This window comes from Peromyscus eremicus, chromosome 17 (genome assembly GCF_949786415.1).
Source record: "Peromyscus eremicus chromosome 17, PerEre_H2_v1, whole genome shotgun sequence".
Taxonomy (NCBI): Eukaryota; Metazoa; Chordata; class Mammalia; order Rodentia; family Cricetidae; genus Peromyscus; species Peromyscus eremicus.
Genome location: NC_081433.1, coordinates 472,141 through 489,697, shown reverse-complemented (window position 1 = coordinate 489,697; position 17,557 = coordinate 472,141). Strand labels below are relative to the sequence as shown.

Genomic DNA, 17,557 nt, shown 5'->3' with positions numbered 1-17,557 from the left:
CTAATTAAGTCTGGTTAATACTAGAACACCTGATTTGGGTAGTAATAAGAACACCATCAGAGTTCCTTGCCTAGAAGGAATCACTGATACATGATAATGAATGATGTGACTAATAACCAATCATTGATTAACTTCTAGGATGAACTCTGCCAATATAAACAGCTACTTCCAACTCAGGCATTAAATGGTAACTATCCTTCATGTTTAATCTCATTAATACCTCCTAACAGTACAGAAGAGGGTAAGTAAAGCTCTGAACTACACCTCTCATTCAAGCAATTGGATATCATTTATAAAAACTACTGGTTTCATGTTAAAATCAGTTTAGACAGGTTGGTGCAGCATAGGCAGATAGGCAATGCCTAAGTACTGAAACCTCCTGCACAGCCTTAGCCTGAACCACAAAAACTGATCTGATTCGTGTCCATCTACAAGTTCAACATTAAAGAAAAATAATTTGTACCTAAAAAGGAATCCACATTTTGTTATGATCTGTCTTTCTATAAAGTTGCTGATGAACATGCTTCATTTTTAAGATCAGCATAAGTTTTTGCTATAGCTTGAGCCCTGGTAAGAATCCTAAAGCAGTGGTCAATATGAGAACGAAGCATACATCTCCTTATCACTGTAGTAGAGTCTCTTAAAGAATGGAGGGCGGGGAAGGAAGGAAGGAAGGAGGGAAAGAAGGAAGTTTTCTAATAAAAAAAAAAACCTAAAGTGAAGCTAATGCTTTACTGTCCTCAGATCATTCATATTATATTAGGCTACAAACAGCCCAAGGAAGCATTTTTGTAAATCACAAAATTTGTATTATGGTCCAGAAATACTGCTGCTGACATCAAGGACATTCCGACACACCCCATCAAGCACCCCACAACTCGTATCAGCACTGTAAACAAACACCCCTCCTTCCTCCAAGCCTAGCAAGAAGTAGTCAGATACCAACAACATAACTTTATATCTGTGATGTTGAGATGGGGGAAAGGAGACGAATGGGAAGGTAAGTAAAAAAAAAAAAAAAAAATGTAAGGAAGACTAGAAGATAGGTCTGTACCAGGCTTTTTCTCTTTTGGAGGACAACCAGTTCCCAAATCATGACACAGAGACTCATCATTAGTTCTGAGTGCTCGGCCTAGCTTAGGCACATTTCTGGGTAGCTCTTTTAACTTAAATTAACCTGTTTCTAAGATATACCTTTTGGCTCAGGGCTTTTTACCTTTCTTACTTCTGTATATCTTACTTTCACTGCTTCTCTATGTTTGGCTGACTGGTGTGTCTGCCTGGCTTCTTGCCCTGGGCATGTGCTGTGGGATGTTCTGTATGGCAAATGTGTTGCTGATTAGTCAATAAATAAAACACTGATTGGCCATTGGCTAGGCAGGAAGTGTAGGCGGGACAAGGAGGAGAATAAAGCTGGGAAGTGGAAGGCTGAGTCAGAAAGACACTGCCAGCCTCCACGATGACAAACAGCATGTGAAGACTCCGGTAAGCCACGAGCCATGTGGCAAGGTATAGATTTATAGAAATGGATGAATTTAAGCTGTAAGAACAGTTAGCAAGAAGCCTGCCATGGCCATACAGTTTGTAACCAATAAAAGTCTCTGTGTTTACTTGGTCGGGTCTGAGCGGCTGTGGGACTGGCAGGTGAGAGAGATTTGCCCTGACCGTGGGCCAGGCAGGAAAACTCAAGCTACAGGCATGTCCCTCATTCTCTTATCCTTCTTCTCTCATTCTTCTTTCTCTTTGTTCCTAGCCTAATTTCTCCTCCTATTTAGTCTCTCTGCCAGCCAGCTTCACCTATCCTTTCTCTTCCTAGCTATTAGCCATTTGCCTTTTTATTAGACCAATCAGGTGCCTAAGGCAGGCAAGATAAAACAGATGCAACTCATCTTTAGACAATTAAAGACACATCCTTACCTCATTAAACAAATGCAGCACAAACAAAAGTAACACACTTTTATACAGTTAAAGTAATATTCTGCAGCATTCACAAATGTAACACATCTTTTCTTTGTCTAGAATATTCTACAACATACTAGCCTTAATAAAAAGCCAATCACATCCCCTCTTGTCTTTCTTGCTGAGGAAAAATTAAAATAACTAAACGAATATTCACATTCCTATAATGGAAATTACACTTGTGGATGTGGCCTCAATGGCCCAGCTGCTTCTTCTAAGACCTCAGAAAACAAACCAATACCTAATTTAGAGACTGTAGTATGTAACTGGATGACAGGTCAGGACTTCCCAGCATCATCATATATCACAGAGTCCTTATCAGGGTAATGCGCATTCTTTAAATTCATCTTTTTAGTTATATCATTTAAAATCTAAGTGTCTGCTGACCGATGTGACAGCAACAAGAACCACTTCAGTCTTACAAAGTGTAATAAAGGGCTTTTTCATAAGTCGTGTGGTATTTTAGTGAAAGCAAGATATATATATGAAGGAGGCCTCAGTCCAAATATCTGTTACCCTGTTTCATTTCTGTGTTAAGGGAAACAAGTAAGTAAAAGCAATCTTTTGGAATTTTCACATCTAAAGGCTACACAGAGTGCCCAATAATACAAAATTTCTAAAGAGTGCTGGGTTTCCATACACCTCACCAGACACATTCCTCCTGTTAGGGCTGGACCTTGCTCTCCTTTTCTCTCTGAAATACATAACACTTAACAGATTGATCCTGTCTTAGAGACTTGAATTACACCAAGAGTGCCAACTAAGCAGACCCAGTCAAGCACAGGCTCAAGGGTCCAGAACCAAATCAAGAATTGTAAGAATCCACCAGATAAGACACAAATAATATAAATCAGCATGGAGCACCCCATAGCAGAAACTAAATCAGTTTAACCCAAAAGCAATATTCACATCCCCAACAGAACAAGCCCACACCCAGGGCTGCTCCTACCTTGGGTTCTGCAGTGGTGATTAGCTTCTCTTCTTTAACATTCAGAGGAACTGGCTTTGGTCACACTGTAGGGAAAATTAATTAATGAGTTAAATAAACAAAGAAACAGCTCCTCCTCTGAATTACTAAAGTGTCCTGAAAAACAAGACAATTAGACAGAAACAAAGGCACCAATAAACTATTCAAGCAGAACCAAACAATTCATTCCACAACATAATGAGAGTTCACTTTTACAGATCAAAAGGGTGAGAGGAAGCAAGCCTTGCCGTGCTCCATGGAAGCTGACTCAACTTGTGATAGATAAGGTATTGTCCATACAGGAAGGAGAATACTGTGTGAGAGTGAAACTATGCCAAGGATGTTTTTCAACGCACCAAGAACTGCAGTACCTTAATAAGCAGCATCTCACTTAATTTGTACAAAACACTTGGTACAAATGATAATAGTCTTATTTTATAGAAAGTGAAACGAAGATTCAAAGAGTTTATATGGCCTGCTCAAGATTTTATAATTACCAAGAAATAGAACCAGAACTCCAACTCAGATGACTTACCTGAGATCCAGGTGTTTCCATCATGTGATAATTAAATCCTAACTAACTAGCATTTGTTTGCTGGGTGTTTTGGAAGAAAGCCTTATTTTCTGATTCAATTACAAAAGCAATGACTGAGCCTCAAACATGAACTGTATCTCAGAGTCTGCGCAGGCACCAAGGAGGCCAGACCGCTTACTACAAGTGTTTCTTCGTGTGAAAATGCAAAATATTAATATTTTCTCTCAAAGGCACTGATCTTAAAATTACAATTGTAAATATTAGGTTCTAAGAAGTAAAATTGCAGACAGACAGATACACATACACACACAGCGAGAGAGAGAGAGAGAGAGAGAGAGAGAGAGAGAGAGAGAGAGAGAGAGAGAGAGAGAGATGGGGATGGAATTTCTGATCACGATTACTGCCATTACTGGCATGAATGACAAAATGACTAATGGGTTCTGTTAAAAAAGAAAAGAAAAGAAAAAAGAAAAAGAAAAAGAAAAAAAAATTAAAGACATCATCACTAAGATTTCCAGAGACTTCTTTCTAACTTTATCCCCTTGACCTACCTTCTCTTAAATACTTTTTTTAAATAATTCATTTCATAAAATTGACCTATATATACATTCTTTGCCTATTTGAGGTACAAATCTTTTACAACCCATCATTATCTTTCTTGGAATTATGGGCTATCTCTTTAAAATGCTCTCACTCAAAAAAAGAAAAAATTCAGAGCTCTCATCTCCCTGACGACTAAAATAGGTGAACTAGCTCCCTGTTGCTATGTCCTCAATACTTGTCTACCTATTCACTGGCAGCACTTAATCCTTTCTCTTTTGTCTCATGTAGGTAAGTTCAGTCTCCCACCCCACTGAAACAATCCTGAACAAGATTTTCCATGTTTGCTTATCTGCCCTTGTTTAATTATATTTGTTGTTTTTATAGTTCCAATATGCTGAGAAGTACATCAGCTCCTGGTTATATGAATAGAGACAGAATAGGCTTGTGCTAGGAATGCAAACTAAAGTTTTATACAAAAGCAAAATGCTCAAAGACATATTAAAGGCTCCTATAAAACAAAGATTTAAACTGTAGAAATGCTCCTTGTAAAGCTGAAAAGAACCAAGAGATAGAAGTTGTTCCATGGAAGTAGCAGCAGAAGAAAAAAGACAGAAATTCAAGGACTGGAAAGATGGCTTAGTGGTTATGAGCACTTGTTACACCTGGGTTCATTTCCTAGAACCCATATGGTAGCTCACAACCATATATAATATAACCCAGTTCAAGGGATCTGATACACTCTTATGACCTCCACAGGCACCGGGTGTGTGCATATATATGGCGTGCATACATATGCATATATACATATGCAAAACACACATATATTGGGGGACACAATATCATCACATAAGTAATTTAAAATATCAGTACCAAAAAAAACCTGTTGAAAAAGCAACAGTGTGTTGCCATACAGAAAGCTCGTTCTTTCGTAAGTATACTAATTACCTTTCTCATTGCTGTGATCAAATATCTGACAAAAGCAACTTAACAGAAAAGACCTGCTTGGGCCTGTGGATTGAGGAGGTGCAGCCAGTCTTGGCAGGGAAGGCATGGCAGGAGGGGCAGGAGGCTGCTTGTCCACATCTCAGCAGATCAGTGAGTGGAAAGGGGAACTCTGGCACTCAGCTGGCTGTCTCTCTTTTCACTTTTTATTGGGATGATGCCATCAGTGCTCAGAGTGGGGCTTCAGTTAAACATGACTATACCCTCACAGATACAGCCAGAGGTAATTCAAATCCAGCCAGTTGGCAATGGATTAGCTGTCAAAATAAGGCACCACAAAATTGTCCCAGTACATTTTTTTTCCCACCGTAAGTTTCAGAGATCTCCCATAAAAATTAAAAAGTCAGGTTTCCAGGGGCCAGCTCCCCCAAGGTTTGACCACCCTTTGCACAGAGTGGCTGTGTGCACTGCACTAACTCATTGGTAGGCACTGCCTCTGAACACTGAACTTTCCCTGTCCATCTCTTCAGACAGTTGAGATTTCTTAGAGCATAGTATGCTGAGGTTTAGAAAATAAACATCCACATTTTGTATATCCCAGAAAATTATGGATGCTATTATTGCTATCCCACGTGACCAGTAGTTTCTGATGATCATGCACCTCTCATTTACTAAAGACCATTTGATTTAGGATGTAATAGTAAAAGAGTGTTTTCTCCTTACAACATCAGTTATGCAGATTGGCTTTTCGGGGCGGGGGGAGGGGAGGGTGAGTAAGGAAACATCATTAGTATTCTTGAATTTCCAACTTAATTCACACCGTTACCACAACAGTATAAGGTATTATTTGTTAGCTGAGGTTGATGAATTCTCCACAGGCTCTCAGTAATTATTTTCAAACATCTACTATGAGGATACAGAACATTGCTATGATGTGCTGACTCAGTCGTATGTGTGAAGCGCTCCCTCCCTCTTCCTTCTCTGGGCTCTGAAATTTCATCATGATGTATCTGAGCTGATTAATCTACCAGAGTCATATGCAGTTTCAAATTATTTAACCACTACTGATGCTACATTAAGACATAAATAAAAGAGAATGGTGGCATAATATATTTGGGTATTTCATCCTGTATTAGTAACAAGTACAACAAAACATTCAGGGAGACCTCTGTGTCCTCTTATCTATTTTGGGTTCAGTGAAACATGGAGACACTGCATGGGGCTGCACCTCTGTGATTCTGTTGTAGTTTGGCCTCTTTGTAAGTGTTTAGAGCACACAGCATGTTCTTGTTCTTGCTTGTTGCAGTCATGTTTCTCCTACTATCATGCAAGTTCACTTACTTATGTTCTCACTTATATGGTTGCATGGCATAAGAGATACAGTACCAGTTAGAGACCCGGACTTTTCAATGTTAAGATACTTGGAATTGTGGACAACAACGAATGATGCTACCAGGTAGGACATTCATGGAGAGGGTATGGGGGCTATTCTTGATTTTATTGGCTTGACTGAACTGAGATAATTTGACGTACCTCTGTGTGTGTCTGTGAGGCTGTTTCCAGAGCCAATTAGATCATGGGGGCTCTGACCTAATGAATAGTTCAAACCATTGGTAGATCGCAATTTGAATAAAGGAAAGTGGTAGAACTATGGAAGTTGGGGGCTTGTTTGAGTTGATCACAGAGTATGTCTTTGAAGTATATCTTGGCCCCAACCCCTTCCCATTTCTTCTATTTGCTTCCTGATTGAATGGAGATGAACAGTTCTACTTTACCACATGCTTTCCCTTCATGGTATTTCTACCACCACTATGGGTCTAAAATAACGAACTAAGACATCCATGGACTGAAACCTCTGAAATAATGAGCCAAAATAAATCATTAGTTCCTTAACTTCTCTTTATCAAGTATTTGTCACAACAATAAAAGTCTGACTAACACAGAGGGCCATCTTGTATATCTGTGGAGTTAGAGTCATGGAGCTTGTTAAAGGGATACAGTCAGCTTGAGGGGACTTAAGACTCAAACTGCATTGCTTTCTCCCTTTCTCCTGTCTGAGTCCCCATTGGAAAAATTCAAAATTGGAAATGGAGAGCAGCAACATGGCTCAATAGGTAAATCTATTTTCTATGCAAACCTGAGGGCTATAAGGAAAAAACAGACCCTTAAGAAGTCTCCCTTTTCTTGGCCTCTAATGGCCCTGTCCATAGTTGTCTTAAAGCTACACAACTTTAGCCTCTATGTCTATTGACCTATGATAGCTTTTCTGCATGAATATCTATCTCAATTACTTTTGTATTTTTATCAGGTTACTTAAGTCTACTGGGTTAAGGGCTAGAGTCAATCAACTCCAGTATATTAGTTACTTCTCTCCTTACTGTGACAAATTACCTGACAGAAGCAACTTAAAGAAAAAAGAGTTTATTTTGAGTGCATCATCTTTGTTGGAAAGGAAGGCACAATGGCAGTAAGATGAGATAACTCAACATATTGCATCAACACTCAAGAAGCAGAAAGAGCTGAATGATGGTGTTTCCCTTGGTTTCTCCTCTTGATTCAGTCCAGGATCCCAGATAATGCAATGGTGCTACCACATTTAGAGTGATTCTTCCCATCTCTATTAATCTAATCCAGATATCATTTGCAAGCATGCTAAGGGTTTATCTTCTATGCAATTCTAAATCTTGGTAAGTTGACAATAAAATATTAACCACACTCAGTATATGCTCATTCTAATGTGCATAATACCTGTATATACCTATTTCCAAATAAGGAAATATTCACAGTTACTAGGGTTATCATTCTATCATTTGGGGGACAAAATTCAATACTCAATATCGAGGTCAAAATGAGATTTCACAGAATAAGTTACCTTGGTAAGGACTGATTATTCAATATTATGGTAAGGACAGTGAAGATTATAATAAATGTTAAGAAACACTTATATACACTACATTGGAACAAAAAGTGGGAGAGTTTAAGTAATAGCCAAGTTAGTAGAAAAGTACTAGAGGACATTAGGGAACTTGGTCAGTGTGACTGTTTATGAACTAATTGATTCTGATGGTCTGGACACTAGGCTTCAACCTCCCAAAGAGACCTAGAAGAACAGAGATCCTGTATTTCTTGATGAAATTGCAAAACACTGGCTCATAGTACCTTAACAGAGTCATTGCCAAATTGTAAAACATTGACAACTAAAAAAATGGAATTCATAACAGCAAGTTTTCTAAAGTACTTCCCAAAGAAAAAAGTTTAAAGAGCAGCATCAAGAAGAAGTATCCTAAGGGGTAGTTGACTGAGGAAATATTAGGATGTCTTAGTTTCAAGGCAGTAACTTTGCCATAGGGAGCAATAGTTACAGATGTATCTAGATAGTGCCTGTCCCCTTTCCAGTAGCCCAAGACTATGAGAAGTCTATTCACTTTGGCGTGCTCTGACATATTTTTTTTAATTCTGTGTATGTGTAGAGGTTAGAGGACAATCTGTTCTCTCCTTTTATCACTTGGGACCCAAGGATTGAACTCAGATTGTCAGATTTGACCACAGGTTCCTTTACCAACTGAGCCACCATGCCAGCCCCATAAAAATGTTTAAATATCTGGTGAAATTAGATTTTGTCTCTCTAAGGAACTTCAAGAATCAAAGAAGAGCACCTAATTATGAATAACTGTGGTATTCAATGGCAGTATTGGAGATAAGGCACCAGAAGTATTTCGACAAGGATTGAAATAGAATCAGAAATTAAGATTAAGTCAACATAGGATCTTATGGGTTCAGTATCCTCTACAGATAAGAACAACTTCTCCAGGTTTTTGAATTGTTTGAAGAGATGCCTTGGAGAGTACCATCCACAGCTTATAAACCACATCACATCAGCTGTGACCTCTACGCCCTCACTCATCTCTCACCACTCTTTTATAGAAAAAAGAGGCAGGGGAGAGAGGGTGAAGAGTTGAGGGAGACTTGTGTGGAGCCAAATGATACTCTGAGTGGTCCAATAACTTTCCAAATTAAAAAACCAGAATTCAAAATACTTGATTTACTCAAGATCTTCCAAGGACCATGGACTTATTGCTCATTATATTTGATCCATAATTTTTAATGTTTCTCAACTTAATACAAAATGTCATGATGCAATAAACCTTACCAACAAGTCCTCTTCTGCTTAGAATCAGAACTAGTTGTGGCATCTTAGATCCACAGACACCATACTTGCCTGCGTTAATTTATAACTACTGTATCTACCACTCACACTCTAGATCAAAGATCAACAAACATTTGTAGTAAATAAACATGTAATACTTTTTAACATAATTTTTATTGATTCTTTGGGAATTTCACATCATATACCCTAATCCTGTTCATTTCCCAGTCCCTAACTCCTGTAGCATCCCCACCAAAAGAAAATTTTAAAAATAGTAATTAAAAACAAAACAAAATGAAAACAGAAAAAAAAAAACACCACTTGGCTCCTCTGTCTTTCCTACCTCTCCAAAACTTCTTCATTCATCTTAGTACATTGGGAGCTGAATCATATCAAGCAGTAGACCCTTCTGTCCACTCAGCTTTACTTACAAATGTTCATTGTAATGAGTTGTTGGTCTAGTTCAAGACCTTCTGCTACACCATCAATATGGGACCCTCATCAAAACCTCTCTCAGATATCCTGCTATTGACCCAAGTCACAGAAATCTTGCAGCTTGGGTACCACAGGACCCTCTTCATCCACACTGGTAGGTTACATAGATGGTTTAGATGTGGGGGTGGGTCAACTCAAAGTCCTGGACGTGGGTCTGGGTGGTAGCTGTTTTGTGGTCAATCCAAGTCACTGGGACTGCCCCTCTTTGGTAAAGGACAGAACCAGATCTTCTATGCCCATGCCATTGGGACCATCTCTCCTGAGTGTAGGGCCAGCTCTCCTGTGAAGGGCAGGCTAGCTCTCCCAGGGTCAGAAAAGGGCAGTAGCCAGTTAGGACAGCCCTCGGATTTTAACACACATGGTTCCTATGGCCCCCTGTGGTAATATAGGCCATGAAGATCAACACAGACCTCAGTTGCAGTAAAACCACAGGCCTAGACATGGCCCTCTGCAACAGCTAAGGCCTAAATATCACCATGGCCCCAGTGGCACCACAGGCCACTAAGATGAGTATGGACCTGGTTACAGCATGGCCCTCAGAAACCAACATGGTCATAGGTGTTGGCCCAGACCCCAGGCATTTATATGAACTTTGGTAACATCACAGGCCACAGACATCAACACAGACCCTGGCTGCAGCAGGATGGTGGACTCAGACATGGTCATCGGTAGGAACTTGGGCCTGAACATCACCATGGCCCTGGGTGGTAGTGCAGGCTACTCAGATCTGTATGGCCCTGGCTACAGGATGACCCTTAGACTCCAACCTAATCCCTGGTTGTGGCTCAGACCTCAAGCATCTGCACAGCCTTCAGTGGTAACTGAAGTCATGGAGATCAACACAGATGTTGGTTGTGGTAGGACCATGGACCCAGACATGGCCCTTAGCTTCAGATTGGGACTGGATGTCACCATGGCACTGGGTGGTATAGCAGGCCACTCAGATTGGCATGGCCTCTGTGGCAGCACAGCCCTTGAACACCATCATGGCCACAAGTGGCAGCCCAGACCTTGACCACCTATGTGGCCTTAGGTGGCCGCATGGGCCATGGATGTCAAGACAGATCCCAACTGGTGTAGAATCATAGATCTAGACATGGTCCTTGGCAGCAGCCTGGGTCTGGACGTCACCATGGCCATGGGTGGCAAGCAGGCCACCCACATCACTGCATTCCTCACTGCCTTTGCCTCTTCAGTTCTGCCTCTCTCCACAGTTCATGAATCGATCAAATTTTCTGTGGAGGCCCAAATTACTCAGGGTCCAAAAATCTGAGCTTGCTTTGGAATTTGCCCCACGTGAGCGCCAGATATTGGTGAAATTATTAAGGCCACTCCACATAGTTAAAAGGAGATTTATTTAATGGCGTAACTTACAAATTAAGGGATAGGTAGGTCGCAGGGTCTGGGGAAGGTGTATCGCAGTCCAGTGGTGTTCTCTGGAGCTCTGCTTGGCCCACCTCCACCGTCCAGGGTCCCGGCCCCCAAGAGAGCGATGGCCCATCCAGGTCTCGGGCCTCCAGGCACCTCCCTTGGCCCCGCCTTGTAGGTGTGACAGTTGCCGAAGTCTCAATGGGGGTTGGAACTTTCAGATCAAAGCTGGAATGGCTACCCACTACAAAGCACAGCTGCATAAGGGGATGATTTGACCACGGGAGTGGTTACCAGGTATTTGGAGAAGTCTACTCTTGGTTATGTGGTGTGCTTTGATCTTGCAAGGGGGAGGTCTTTGGCCCAAGCCCTTGGCATTGTTATAAAAACCCCTTTTGAATAAACAGAAAAGGCCTTTGGGTATTGACCCAGATCCTCCCAAAGCTATCCTGTGTTTCTGTCTTTCTCCTCTTCACTGTCTTTCTATCTAATATTTAATTATCCCTCTCTCCTTCTCCTAGGAACCCTGAAAAAGTTGGAAGCAGGTCTCCCACAGATGGCTCCCAGAATATGGAACCCCCACAGATGGTGCCAGAACTCGAGCCTTGGGTGCAGAGGAAATAAGTAAGAGAGAGCAGGTGGCACCGTGGAAGCAGTTGAACATGTCCAAGTATTAATGAAGGTTAAAGTGATGGTATTCTATTCTCCAGGAGTAAAATTGTAACTATAAAGCAAGTGGTAAAAGTTAGACTGCAGCAAGTATCTTTCTGTGTCTCTGTCTCTGTCTCTATTTCTCTGTTTCTCTCTCTAAAGTTGTAAAAAAGTTTGGTGAAGTTTAGTTTGAGAAGTGTAGGCTTAGGTATATTAGAGTAGAATAAGCTTTAGGTTTAGGAATAAGGTGAAGGATTAATATAAATTAATTTAGAGTAGAGTAGTTCTCCCTCCCAGCACAGAAGTGACCTGGGGCACACAAAGCAGTGTCCAGGACTTAGCAGCCACTATAAACTTAGCAGTCTGAGTGGCTTCAGAAGCTTCAGAAAGCCACAACAGCAGAATGTGAGCAGCTGCCCCAGCCAGGTATCAGCAGCTGAGACCCATGGGACATCATAGCTTCCCAGGCAGCAGATGCCAAGAGACAGTGCAAGCAGTGAGGTTCTGAAAGCTTTCTGCAGAGAAGAAGCTGCAGTGAGGGGCCAAGCAGAGATGCCACACTGCAAGAGAGGCAAATGGCAGGCAGTGGCAGTAGCGGCTTGGAGTGCAGTAGAGAGAGCAGGCCTTGGTGGCCAGTACCCAGCAGAGATGCCATGGGAGAGGTGCCACCAGATGGGCAACTGAGATGTGTCACTGCATGGGATGGCATCGAGAAATGCTGAGGTGATGCATAGCCATGCTCCATGCTGAATGTCAGGGACACTGGAACCTAGAGCAGCCCAAGCTCCCAGCGAAAGAATGAAGCAGAGCCACGAGGCCACTCTGGGAGTTGTTTCGACCAGGCAAGCAGGGCAGCACATGGAGGACAGACCCCAAGCAAAGCAGGTCACAGAGCCGGGGTGCAGCAGCCATGACTGTCCACAGCTGGGTCTCCTCCCTGACCCAGAAGGGCTGCTTGAGAACTGTAGCTTGTAGCAGTGGGTAGCATTAGGCCATGCAGCACAAGGCACAAGAGAGCCCTCAGAGCCTCAAGATGCCAGAGATTCTAGGCAGGCAGGCCCAGTTATATGAGGCACAGACAGACCAGAACTGTGAAAGCTGTGAGAGCCAGCAGCCAAAGCCATGCAGTTTCTGTTTGCTGGCTGTAAAAAGATCTCTTTCCAAAGGCATTCTGCACCAGCCAGCTACTGTGGCACTAATTGTGGAGGTAATAGCTTTGCCCTGGAGCAAAATTGCCTTAGGGGAAGGCTATGGACTGCAAAGCACAGCCAAGAGCTGAGAACAAAAGTTTCAGAGACTGTTTGAACTGAACTGATATTCAGAGGAACTGCAAAAAGGTTTTGGTTGTGGGTATCTTCATATTTGTAACTTTAAAACTGGTATCAGAAATTTTTCAATGGGACGTTAAGACTTGTATTGGAACTGTCTTTTTTAATTTTTCAGAATTAAGAAATGGGATGGACAGGAGTGATTCAATTGCAATGGGACAATTTTGACTTGATTTACACATATAGACTCTATCAACATGTGATTACTTATGAATTGTTTTGTGTATGCATATATACTTTATTAACTGTGATGACTCATGAACTGTTTTATGTTAAAAATGGAACTGTTTAAATGGAGAAGTATGAGTTGTTTTTTTTTTTTTTTCTAACCAGGCTCAAGATGCAGCTTTAAAAAATTATAAAGAAAGGGGGGAGTTAATATTCCTCAGTCTCTTTAATTTTTTAAAAAAAAATTTCTTGTCCCTTGAGTGTACTAATGTTAATTTGTGTTAATACTTCCTATGTCTTGTTAGAAGAAAATGTAAATAGTTTTATTATTAAGAGATCACTTTTGAATGTTTGCTAAAGTTTGTAAAGTATAAATAGTCCTATGGAGAGTTTGCTTTTGGATGTAAGTTCACAAGACTTGTTAAGTATGTATAGTAATATTCATGCTAGAATTATGTTAACCTGTTGATAGTGATGAACCATAGTTTGGTGAAGCTAAGGGAGTCTTTAGGTTTGATATGGTTGTATCAGGAGTTTACTGATTTATTTGATGTGGTTGCATCAAGAGTTTATTGATTTAAAAAAGGGCTTAGTGCAGCTGAGGCTGCTATAGACATCTTAGACCCATTCAAAAAGGACATTCTATCTTGGTCATCCTCTACTCCTTTACTGGGGGGTGTGGCAGCCATAGGGATTGCTGTGGTTGTTTCAGCTACTTGTAAGCTCTTAGTAGGGACCTGAGTTAGGGACCTGAGTCAGGGCTACATAGAGTTAAGCTCTGCAATTTCCCCTGCCAGAGGCTGGTAGTCAGAGACAGGTAAGTCCTTCTTACTAGCTGCCAACCTAAGACAGTACACTTGACGGAAAGTGTATCTCTATAACAGGCAAGGCTGGTTAGTGAAGAAGGATGACATAATGCAGATACAATCTATCTGAGGGGTCTGGGGAACCCTTTAGAATATTAAGAAGGGAGAATTAGTGGAGGCCCAAATTACTCAGGGTCCAAGAATCTGAGCTTGCTTTATCCAGCACAGCTGCATAAGGAGATGACTTGACAATAGGTGTGGTTACCAGGTGTTTGGAAGGGTCTACACTTGGCTGTGTGGTGTGCTTTGATCTAGCAAGGGGGAGGTTTTGGCTCAAGCCCTTGGCATTGTTATAAAAACCCCTTTCGAATAAACAGAAAAGGCCTTTGGGTATTGACCCAGATCCTCCCAAAGCTATCCTGTGTTTCTGTATTTCCCCTCTTTGCTGTCGTTCTATCTAATATTTTCTTATCCCTCTCTCCTCTTCTCTTCATAGGAATCTTTGAAAAGGTGAGAGCTGGCCACCCACACTTCTATTTCTTTCCCATTTACCCACCATACATTTGTTCATAATAATGGTGCCACAAAGCACCAGGAGGGATGGTAGATGTCTTCAGCCAGCCCAGGTTGTAAAGAGCTATGTAATACTTTTTAATTGATGAGGGCCATATAGGCATTTGTGCTCTGTGAAACTCTGTAAACAAAAGTGGCCATCCTCAATAAGTAAAAGTCTAGGCATGGAATGAAAACAGATATTCAAAACAGTGTTACTTTAAAACCTTATGGATACTTAAATTTGTCTTTCACATATAATATTACTTTTCCTTTAATACATAAACTGAAAGTTATACAAAGACAGATGATGAACCAGATTTAGCCGATTGGGTGCTCATGATATATACTAAAAATTTTGCATGTGTCCAATTGATCCTGTTTTCTATCTCCTCATTAAAACTATGAGCAAGCCAAGGAGAAAAGTTCCTAACTCAAGTTTTTCAAAAAATGACAATGAGGCAATCATTATCGTGATGTTTATCACAGACTAACTATACTCTAGATATCAAGTACAAGTTAGAATCACTACATTAATTTTAAAACTGAAATACTAGATAATTTTGAAAACATTTCTCACACCAAATAATTCAGTATCTTTGAGGGGGACCTAGCTCCTCTGAGAGCACACATTCTTGAAAATATCCACTATCCATACTTCACTCTCAGAAGATGACTTAATGGCTTTGGTGGTAGCCTAGGTACAGGTAGTGTTTACAACTCTCTAGGTAATTGTAAAGTACAGGCAGGACCACAAACACTGCCTAGAGCTTCAAAAGAGGCAAGGTTAATTCATGAGCCCCAGAGGTCCCATTTATTACAACCACACCTGGGTAAATCCATTCTATAACCAGCCTGTGATTTCATTTGCATGAGGTCCAACTGTTGAGAACTTGGCCAAATCTTCTAACCCCCATGGTCAGGTTCAAGTGTTCAGCACTTATTGTCTTGAGATCCACTTTTCTCAATCTGTTTCTCTCCTCCACACTTTCATATATAACTTTTCTGTTTCCAAAAACATATGAACTTTGAATATGTTTTTCTTTTATGATCTGTGGAGAGCTGTGGCTTCTAATATGGACCAAGATTGGAGCCACCAGCATCATGTAGAAGAATATTTGACATACATATCCTTTGCCTCACACCACATCTATAAGTGGAACCTCTGGAGATAGGTTCTAGCTTTCTGCACTGTAGCAATCCCTCTATGTGGTTCTGAAACGCACATTCAATTGTTAGGGACTCATGGAAGAGAGAAGAGAATAACAGAATGCATTTTGAGGAACCATTTAATCAGTAATTGGTAACCAAAGTTAATGATGAACTAACAATCAGAGAATTAAGATCTTCAAGATTTTCCTCATTGATCTCTTGCAATAGTCAAGTGTGAATTCATAGGGTAATAGCATTCTTTCATCTAAGAGAGCTCTTGGGGATTGCTGCCTTCTAAATTAGAAGATATTCTTGAATTAGATTTTATAAAATACAGCACAAGGCTATTTTCACTACATCTAGGTCACCAGAACATAACCTAACTTGGAAATGGATGACAGACCATTCTGTTGCTAGCTGGAAAGTTAGAACCACAGTGACAGGGTTTGGGATTAACAGAGTGCTTGGAGCCGGACAAGAGCAGCTATGGGGGGCTGAACTCACCAGCCATTCAGGTCAGTTATTTCTCAGAGCATCTTTTTGTTTGCTTGTTTGTTTCATTGGCTACCTTGTCACCAAAAGTACAGGTCCCAGAAGGAGAGTAGGCTGTGGAGTCTATATCACCATTCAGTTTGGGCAAAACAGCTCCAACGTGATTGTTTACAGTTTTCTTTCCTTATGTATAAAAGTACAAACTGACATTTGTCACCGGCACCATCTGCTGGAAATTTCCCTGGTCTGACACCATGACTGTTGTGTCTTTTGGCATGTGGTAGCATGCTTTTATTGGCTTACACTATATTAACCTAGAAACACTAAAATTTAAAGAGCGCCTGGTTCTTAGGGACCCAACATTACCCAAGATTAAGGGCTTAAAAGAATTTCCAGGGGCAAAGAAAAAATGCGCATGTGTATATTGAAATAGATCCCATATGTTTCTAAGTTCCCAGGATCTATCCTCAATAGAAAATCATTTTCCACTCAATGTTATTTTTTGCTAGTGGTGTGTGATGTGTGTCTGTATGTCCGTCTTGGTCTCTTTCTGTTTCTCTCTCTCTCTCTCTCTCTCTCTCTCTCTCTCTCTCTCTCTCTCTCTCTGTCTATGTGTGTGTGCGTGCGTGTGTGTGTGTGTGTGTGTGTGTGTGTGTGTGTGTGTCTGTGTGTCTGTGTGTCTGTGTGTCTGTCTGTCTGTTTCTTGCTCTCACTCTCACTCTCTTACTCTCTCTCAACAACATTAAATAGTCTGGCTTTGAGTTATAAATACTGAACTAACAGGAACTGATTACAAAAAAGTGCTGGTGTTGTGATCTGCATAGAAGTGCCTTCTGTTTGTTAATGGGACAATATTTACTTACATGTTTTTCTGGTTCATACAACATACAAAACTTTTAAGTGATGTTATCAATACATTCTTGGTAGAAAGCAATAAGTGAAGGTAATCTGCTACTTACCATAGAGTAAATACTGTGGTGATATACTGTGTACTCTAATAAAATTTGCCTAAAGATCAGAGAACAGAACAAGCCACTCAATTAAACATAGAGGCCAGCAGTATTGCACATACTTTTAATCCTAGCACTCAGGAAGCAGAGATCCATCTGGATCTCTGTGAGTTCAAAGCCACCCTGGACTACATGAGATTGATTCAGTCTAGGAGAGAAAACAGAGCCAGTCAGTAGTGGCACACACCTTTAATACCAGTACTGGGAAGCACAAACACCTTTAATCCCAGTACTGGGAAGCACACATGCCTTTAATCCCAGGAAGTGAGAGCTGGGCAGAGAAAGGTATATAAGGCATGAGGAGACAGAAATGCTTTTTGGCAGAAGCATTCTTTTCGGTTAGAGGCTTTTTTGACTGGTGCCTTTCAGGTGAGGACTCAGAGGATTTCAGTCAAATGATTTGTGGAATTGGTGAGGTGAGACATGGCAACGGCTTGTTCCT

The 17,557-nt window shown here is 40.9% G+C and overlaps 1 long non-coding RNA gene across 2 annotated transcripts in view; it reads right to left on the bottom strand.

Annotated features, from left to right (window-relative positions):
- LOC131894745 (uncharacterized) overlaps positions 1-17,557 on the bottom strand; it is an 88,588-nt gene that overhangs the window by 46,237 nt on the left and 24,794 nt on the right. For both annotated transcript variants that reach the window (XR_009374995.1, XR_009374996.1), the window contains exon 2: positions 2,909-2,973. This is a non-coding gene — a long non-coding RNA (uncharacterized LOC131894745). The remainder of the gene's footprint in view (positions 1-2,908; positions 2,974-17,557) is intronic.